The following is a 9,648-nucleotide window of genomic DNA, read 5'->3' on the forward strand; positions in this document are numbered from 1 at the left end:
GTCCTGAGTATCTCCTGTGTTCTGGATAAAACTATACTGGTGTTACTGGCCTTCAGGGATACAGTTTCACACAATATTATGAAGTGGTTTGGGACTCAAACACAGAATCAGTGTTTTTGTCTTCATTATATACCAGGTTCACATCAGTGTGCTTTGGGTTAGAGTTAATTCATCCTCATTCAGCAGTAATTCAGCAGTCAGACAAATCCGATGTTCACTGGATCAGTTAAGACTTGTGGAGATATATATATATAATTATATATATATATATATATATATATATATATATATATATATATATATATATATATATATATATAATTATAGCCAGGAAAATATCCTATATTGTGGCTCTTTTTTGATCATTAATTTTAACCAAACTCATCTACCTGACATTATGGATGCTGTTCAACAATTTTGGAGGATGACTGTGTATGTTTAGTGAGCAATATTTGATAGTTGCTTTCATATGTTATTATTGTGTGAGCACAGACTGAAGTGTAATTAAAAACAGTTTTGATGTGATCAAAAGGAGCAGCTATGAAATAAAAATGCTTAAAATATCTTACAATTGACTTTAACAACCAGGGTGTGATTTCATTAACCTCATTAGATAACACAATTATTGATATTAGCCTGCAGATAATTTGTATTCTAGGACATTCTAGAACAGTGTAATAAAAATGTACAATGTATAATTGAAAGAAACAAATTGCTAAATGAGCACCTGACACAGTTTAAACAAAACAAAACAAAAAAAATAGCTCTGTATGTTTGTTTATGTTCAGCTGCAGCACAAGGTTTTCCATATCTTTGTTTTTTTTCTACATTTTAAAGCTATTTAGTGCTTTCATCAAAGACTCTGATTTTATAAAAGTTATGGGACTGTTTCTGGTATCTGTGTCACTAGCATGTCATATCTAGTAATGCTCTTCATTCTCAGGATAAGCTTTGCTGGCTGAAGGCAAACTGAATTTTTTTTTTTTTCCTGGTAATCATATGATGCACATTTATTATTGTAATGATTAATATACAATTTGATACACAAATATAAACATCAGTATGACAGTCTAAAGGGCAGATCCAGATGGGAAAACATGAAGACTAGGCAAGGGCCGTACACAGAGATCAACAGTGGCTCACTCAGTGGCTTGGGTTTGTAGTATAAGGTAAGTCGCTACAGGCTTCCTCTAGTGAATCTCTGATGTATCTTATACCTGTTTATCATATACCTGTGAGTATCCAAGACTCCAAGACGGTCCATATCACACTTTGTTGGATTCAGGCTCATAAGCAAATCTCAATCCATAAAAGCCTGATTCAAGGTGAAGCATCAGAGGGAGCATGCTGTGTGACAGTTAGATATGTGCAGAGGTATAAACACGAATACTGGTGCCCATCACTCTTCAATCACACACACACACACACACACACACATACATATACAACCCTGATTCCAAAAAAGTTGGGACAAAGTACAAATTGTAAATAAAAACAGAAAGCAATGATGTGGAAGTTTCAAAATTCCATATTTTATTCAGAATAGAACATAGATGACATATCAAACATTTAAACTGAGAAAATGTATAATTTAAAGAGAAAAATTAGGTGATTTTAAATTTCATGACAACAACACATCTCAAAAAAGTTGGGACAAGGCCATGTTTACCACTATGAGACATCCCCTTTTCTCTTTACAACAGTCTGTAAACGTCTGGGGACTGAGGAGACAAGTTGCTCAAGTTTAGGGATAGGAATGTTAACCCATTCTTGTCTAATGTAGGATTCTAGTTGCTCAACTGTCTTAGGACTTTTTTGTCGTATCTTCCATTTTATGATGCGCCAAATGTTTTCTATGGGTGAAAGATCTGGACTGCAGGCTGTTCAGTTCAGTACCTGGACCCTTCTTCTACGCAGCCATGATGCTGTAATTGATGCAGTTTGTGGTTTGGCATTGTCATGTTGGAAAATGCAAGGTCTTCCCTGAAAGAGACATCGTCTGGATGGGAGCATATGTTGCTCTAGAAGCTGGACATACCTTTCAGCATTGATGGTGTGTTTCCAGATGTGTAAGCTGCCCATGCCACATGCACTAATGCAACCCCATACCATCAGAGATGCAGGCTTCTGAACTGAGCGCTGATAACAACTTGGGTCGTCCTTCTCCTCTTTAGTCCGAATGACACGGCGTCCCTGATTTCCATAAAGAACTTCAAATTTTGATTCGTCTGACCAGAGAACAGTTTTCCATTTTGCCACAGTCCATTTTAAATGAGCCTTGGCCCAGAGAAGACGTCTGCACTTCTGGATCATTTTTAGATACGGCGCTTCTTTGAACTATAGAGTTTTAACTGGCAACAGCGGATGGCACGGTGAATTGTGTTCACAGATAATGTTCTCTGGAAATATTCCTGAGCCCATTTTGTGATTTCCAATACAGAAGCATGTCTGTATGTGATGCAGTGCCGTCTAAGGGCCCAAAGATCATGGGCACCCAGTATGGTTTTCCAGCCTTAACCCTTACGCACAGAGATTCTTCCAGATTCTCTGAATCTTTTGATGATATTATGCACTGTAGATGATGATATGTTCAAACTCTTTGCAATTTTACACTGTCGAACTCCTTTCTGATATTGCTCCACTATTTGTTGGTGCGGAATTAGGGGGATTGGTGATCCTCTTCCCATCTTTACTTCTGAGAGCTGCTGCCACTCCAAGATGCTCTTTTTATACCCAGTCATGTTAATGACCTATTGCCAATTGACCTAATGAGTTGCAATTTGGTCCTCCAGCTGTTCCTTTTTAGTACCTTTAACTTTTCCAGCCTCTTATTGCCCCGTCCCAACTTTTTTGAGATGTGTTTTGCTGTCATGAAATTTCAAATGAGCCAATATTTGGCATGAAATTTCAAAATGTCTCACTTTTGACATTTGATATGTTGTCTATGTTCTCTTGTGAATACAATATCAGTTTTTGAGATTTGTAAATTATTGCATTCCGTGTTTTTTTTTTTACAATTTGTACTTTGTCCCAACTTTTTTGGAATCGGGGTTGTAATTATTTTTTTTCAATACCTACCACAGGGAAAAAAAATGTTGCAGGCACAGGAACATTAATCTTGGATACATAACAGGGTCACTTAACTGTGTGAGTTCATCAAGAAATCAAGAGTTTGTTTTACCAACCACATTGAAGTCCTTGTTACCTGCCAAGAGGCAAAGCCCATTTAAAGTCACACAGCATATTGAGGAATTCAACTATGACCAGATAGAGCAACATACTGCACATATACCATCTCAATCTCATGAAGCCACCAAGCAAGGTGGTTCCTGTTGATTTGACAATGGTGGCTCCTGAGAGGGAGGAGTTGGGACTGGAAGCAAACTGAAAAAGTGCATCTCAATCTATGCTGGTCCCCAGTAGAGACTATGTTTCCTTGTCCTAGAAAGCAGAGGTTGTCTAATGGCAAACAGATTTTTTTCTCATAGGTTTTTGTCCCTGCCTGGTCACACTAACCTCGCATAACAATTGCATAAAGATTCACCCATAGTATCAAAAACTGGTTGTTTGGGAGGAACTCCTGTATGTGATTAACAGGACACTCATTTATACCCTGTCTGTTTTGGAATGAGCTGCTGAAAGTCAAAGAGATATTAAGCACTGGTTGAGAAACAGTATCCCTGGCAGCATCCCACTGAGCCTGTGGGTCAGGTGTGCTTATGTGGCAGTATGCGGTGATTGGCTGTAGTGACTTTCAGCTGGGTGCTGATTTCAGCCAATCACTGCCGCAAACTGCCATATAAAGGCGGGCTGAGAGCACCTGTCTTTCACTGGCCAGAGGCTGAGCACGTCACATCCTGATGTCATCCAGTTCCTCGTCCACGTTCCTGTGGTACAGGTAAGCTGCCGCTAACAGCTGTGTTCTCTCCCACGTCATCCATCCAGTGCTCATTCTGGTTATTTTTGTGTCATAGAGGCTCACTTGGGTGTTGCTGCTGGCTGCACGCTGCTCATTGCTCCTGTGCACTCACTGTTTTGTTGCTGGTGATGCTTGTGTAGCATCAATCTCCCCGCTTTACGCTGCATTGTTTGGAATGGCCTGATCGGTAGGTAGTACAGTGGCTTTGGCTTTCTCCTCCAGCCATTTGTGCATTTCTCATGTCTGTTTTATCATTATAGAATAAGGACTGCCTAGCAGCGGCACTGCGCCGGCTAACCCGAGAACCCACTGCTGTTTTGCTTTGCTTTGTCTTGTGTTGCTTTGCTTTGTTTTGCTTTGTCTTGTGTTGCTTTACTTCGCCTTTGCTTCGTGTCTGCTTTGCCCTGCACTGTTTGCGCAGCTTTGCTTGTTCGGCGTTGCTGTTGGTACTTGTTGTGGCTTAGCAACGCCATTTCCCTTTCCCGTTCTGTGATCAGGGCAGCCACATTTTAACCGTGTATGTGTGTGTGTGTGTGTGTGTGGGAGGGGCAGCGTGGTTAATCTTTTTTTTGTCCCTTTGTTATTTGTGTATTTGTTTTGTGTATTCATTCTTTGTTATAATTGGCATTATGTAATGTGTTTATTTAAGTTATTGATTTTGTATTTCATTCGATTTTGTACATTTGGATTAATTATTTGATTTAGTATTTCATTGTTAGTTCCTTTTTTTAATTTTTTTTGGGGGGTTATTAGTTTTGTTTTATTTTTCCTGATTTTTAACCTGTGCCTCTCATCTCTTCCCATTCAGGTGCTGAGTCTTTGGTGGTGGAATGGTGTCCTGGTGGTGGTGTCCCTTTTTATGTGTGTGTTTTGCACTTTTGAGTTGATGTTGCTTTATTTTTAGTTTAATGTGTGGTGTTCCTGGGGTCCTCTTTTTCTTTGGACAGCCCCTCCCCATAAGTCTCAGCCTTGATTGGTCCCCTCCCTTGAGTGAGATAGATTTTATCCTTTTTAAAGTCTCATCTCATCTCATTATCTCTAGCCGCTTTATCCTTCTACAGGGTCGCAGGCAAGCTGGAGCCTATCCCAGCTGACTATGGGTGAAAGGCGGGGTACACCCTGGACAAGTCGCCAGGTCATCACAGGGCTGACACATAGACACAGACAACCAGTCACACTCACATTCACACCTACGGTCAATTTAGAGTCACCAGTCAACCTAACCTGCATGTCTTTGGACTGTGGGGGAAACCGGAGCACCCGGAGGAAACCCACGCGGACACGGAGAGAACATGCAAACTCCACACAGAAAGGCCCTCGCTGGCCCCGGGGCTCGAACCCAGGACCTTCTTGCTGTGAGGCGACAGCGCTAACCACTACACCACCATGCCACCCCTTTTTAAAGTATTCTGTAATTAATAAAAAGTATCTTTTTGTGTTGGAACTATGTCTATGCCGCTTTGCTGACGGACCTGAGTGCCTCCCCCTTTTGTTGTGTTTTTTTTGTTTGTTTGTTTTTTTACAATTTAAACTATTTCCCTGGGTGAAATTCCCAGGGTGGCATGGTCTGGCAATCTCAACTTTATACTGCCTTATCTAACCCTCTTTATATCATGTCTCATGCCACCACAATCTGGCGTAGTCAGCAGGATTTGCAATTGGAAAGCAGAGACATATGTTCTTTTTTACATTTGTTGTGTTTTTTGTTGTTGTTTGTGGTGTGGTTGTCTTCACTGATTTGTTTGATTTGTGTTTTTTTTTTTCTTTCGAGGTAAAGCAGCAATTGGTTTTGTGGACCTGCAACGAGCCCCTTCCTCCCCCTTTTCCTTGTCTCTGTCACGGTAGGGAGAGTTGTAGTTAGGTTTAGGGATGGAGGCAGAGATGGAGGAACTGAGAGATTTAGTCGCTCAGTTAAGAGCGGACAACGAGAGGCTAAGACAGGAACAGGTTGCGGCCGTGCCTGGCCCTAGTACAGCGCCCTCAGTTCCCCTCATACCTGCTGCTCCTTCCACCACCAGTGCTCCCTTAACAGAGAGACTGTTTTTTGTTCCCAGAGACAGGAAATGTCCAATTTTTAGGGGAAGGTCAGGCATGGCGTTGGCCGAGTGGCTGGAGGAGGCGCAAGCCTGTATGAGAGCACGTTACTTGTCTGCCTTTGATCAGGCGTTCTTTTTATATGACCATCTAGAGGGTGAGGCATATGAAGAGATTAAGTACCGACCTGGTGAAGTGCGTGCAGATCCAGATAAGATCATTGAGGTGTTGCAGGAGCTGTATGGGTGTACAGAGTCATATGTAGCATTACAGGAGGCCTTTTTCTCCCATCAGCAGCATGAGGGAGAGACTCTACTAGAGTTTTCATTGGTGTTGATGGGCCTTATGACTTCTGTTAAGCACCATGCACCTGGTGGCATACCCAATGCGGAGGTCTTGTTATGTGACCAGTTTGTGGAGCATGTGCTGGATGGGTCACTTTGTCAGGAGTTGAAGCAGTTTGTGTGCCGGCAGCCTACTGCTACATTGCTGGAGGCTAGAAGTGAGGCAATCAGGTGGGAACGAGAGGGCTTACCTGGAGGTGTTGGGGTTGCAGTTACTCCATCCCTTCTGTCCTTGGTGCTCAGTGTGTGGTCCAGGGCAGTTGCCAGGTAGGCATTGGTCCTTCTCAAGCCTCTGAGCTGCATGATATGAGAGAAATGCTCAAGTTACAGCAGGAGCAGTTAAATCAACTGACTCACAGCATTTCCCTTCTGCAGGGCTTTCAGCCGCATAGCCGAACAGTTTTTCGTGGTCCCATAGTGTGTAGACAGTGTCAGCAACCGGGTCATATTGCTAGGGAGTGTGATGGAGCTCGTGCTCCTCCTTGCACCCAGACTCAGCCAAATAGGCCCTTCCCCTCCACCCAGGGGCTGGGAAACTGGCACCTGCCGAGCTGCAGAGCCACAGTTCAGAGGGGGCAGTTACTGGCTCAGGTTTAGGTGCAGGTGATGTGGAAGCATCAAAGCTCATGTCATCTTGCCCTTATTTAAGTGTGAGTATGGGACGGGTTGTGGTCTCATGTTTGATGGATACAGGGTCGATGGTGTCGACAATCATAGAGTCTCTCTTTCGCCAGCAGTTTGAGCCCTGGGGTCAAGAGCAGCTCAAATTATGTCACTGGCTGCAGCTTAGAGCAGCCAATGGCTTGGCCATCCCTTATATTGGTTATTTAGAGTTGGATGTGGAGCTCTGTGGTAAGTTATTGCCCGCTTGTGGAATCTTGGTTGTTAAAGACCTCCCTGGTGGCATGTCTTCACAGGTTCCTGGGGTTTTAGGGATGAACATCATTCGTAGGTGTTATGGGGAACTCTTTGGGGAGCATGGCTTGGTGTTGTTTAACCTGCCAGTGGTATCTGAGGCTCCCAAGCTTGTGACACAGGTCCTCCAAAGGTGCTATGAAGTCAGTGTTACAGCTGATCGGGGAGCAGGGAATGTCAAGGTTCATGGTAAAAAGGCTTGTCATATCCCAGGTGGCATGATGAAAATCGTTGTGGCCACGTGCTCGGAGCAGTACTCTGGTGCTACTGTGCTGTTCGAGTCTTTAGACTCTGGCTTGCCTGCTGGCCTGCTTGTTTCTCCTGCCCTGGTACCAGTGGTATGGGGCACAGCCTACATTCCTATTGTGAATGTAGGGTCATTGGATGTGCTGCTGTATCCCCATGCAGTTGTTGGGACCGTAGAGGAGGTATGGGTGGTGAGTCTACCTGCTGGTGTGACTGAGGTACCACCTGTGGTGGCTACAGTGGCTTCTCAGTCTGTGTCCCCACCAGTGCAGGAACAGATAATAGACTTAGAGTTGGATCATTTGCCAGCAGAAGCACAGGACAAGGTGAGAGTGCTTTTGGGTCAGTATGGGTCCATCTTTTCAGTCCATGACAGGGACCTGGGTTGTACTGACCTGATCTCTCATGAGATCCTGCTCCTGGATGATGTCCCTGTGCAGCAACAGTATCGCTGGATTCCCCCATCAGAGTATGAGGTTGTTAAAGACCACATTAACCAGCTGCTCAGTGTGCAGGTCATCAGGGAGAGTAGCAGCCCTTATGCCTCTCCAATTGTTTTAGTTAAAAAGAAGGATGGCAGTCTCCGGATGTGCGTGGATTACAGGCTCCTGAATAGCAAAACCAGGAAGGATGCCTTTCCATTGACCCGGATTGATGAGTCCTTAGATGCCCTGACTGGAGCTTGCTGGTTTTCCACCTTGGACCTGGCTAGTGGGTACAATCAGGTCCCCATGGCAGACTCTGATCAGGCCAAGATGGCCTTTTGTACTCCCTTTGGATTTGTTTGAGTGGAACCGCATGCCCTTCGGGCTTTGCAACGCTTCCAGCACCTTCCAAAGGTTGATGCAACGGATTTTTGGCAATCAGCAGTGCCAATCGCTGCTGCTTTACCTAGATGACATTGTGGTCTTCTCCTCTACCATAGAGCAACATCTGGAGAGGTTGGGTGTGGTGCTGGGGCGTTTGCAGCATGAAGGGCTGAAGGTGAAGCTTAGCAAGTGCGCCTTCTTCCAGCAGGAAGTGCATTACTTAGGACACATGATCTCCAACCAAGGTGTTTCCACAGATCCCAGCAAGGTCAATGCGGTCTCCCATTGGCCATCTCCTACCACCGTCTCCGAGCTGTACTTGTTTCTCGGGTTTGCCAGCTATTACCGCCACTTTGTAGAGGGTTTTGCAAAATTGGCTGCACTTCTGCATAAGCTGGTGGCAGAGCTGTCAGGCCTGAAGTCTAAGCAGGAAGATCATGCAGTCTCTGGCCATTGGACAGCAGAGTGTCACCATAGCTTTGAGACTTTGAAAGCCTGTCTCACCTCTGCACCTGTACTAGCATATGCAGACTTTTCCCTTCCCTTTATTTTGGAGGTGGATGCCAGCTATGGTGGTCTTGGGGCTGTATTGTCCCAAAAACAGAATGGTAGGGTTAGGCCCATCGCGTATGTGAGTCACGGTTTGAGGCCTACTGAGCGCAATATGAACAACTACAGCTCCATGAAGTTGGAGTTTTTGGCGCTCAAGTGGGCGATCACTGAAAAGTTCAGGGAGTACCTGTTGGGTTACAAATGTGTTGTTTATACTGACAATAACCCACTGAGTCACCTATCATCTGCCAAGCTTGGAGCCACGGAACAGCGTTGGGCAGCCCAACTGGCTTGCTTTGATTTTGAGATTAAGTACCTTTCGGGCCGGATTAATAAGAATGCTGATGCTTTGTCTCGTCAGCACCCCCCTGCGGCACTGGACATGCATGCCATGGTCCGTGGCACTCCATTCCCTCAACCCTTGCAGCAGGCCCTGCAGCTGGACAAGGTAGATGTGACACAAGCTGTTCTTGCAGCCTTGCCCCATCATCCTCCATCTGATCTTGCCACACTCCAACACACTGATCCAGTTATCTTGGAAGTGATAGTCTTCTGGACACGCAAACAGTGTCCAGATAGAGAGGAGCAGAAGCAGGTATCACAGGCAGCCTTGGTCTTGCTTCGCCAGTGGGATCGGCTGGTTGAGAGAAAGGGCATTTTGTATTGCCAGGTTTTTAGGTCTGATGGAGCTATGGTTGTTTTTCAGTTGTTGTTGCCTGCAGCATTAAAAATCAAGGTGCTGACTGAGGTCCATCAGGGGCATGGTCATCAGGGGGTCGAAAGGACCTTGGAGTTGCTACGCCAGTGTTGTGACTGGCCAGGCATGTTG

Source organism: Neoarius graeffei, chromosome 6 (genome assembly GCF_027579695.1).
Source record: "Neoarius graeffei isolate fNeoGra1 chromosome 6, fNeoGra1.pri, whole genome shotgun sequence".
NCBI classification, from domain to species: Eukaryota; Metazoa; Chordata; class Actinopteri; order Siluriformes; family Ariidae; genus Neoarius; species Neoarius graeffei.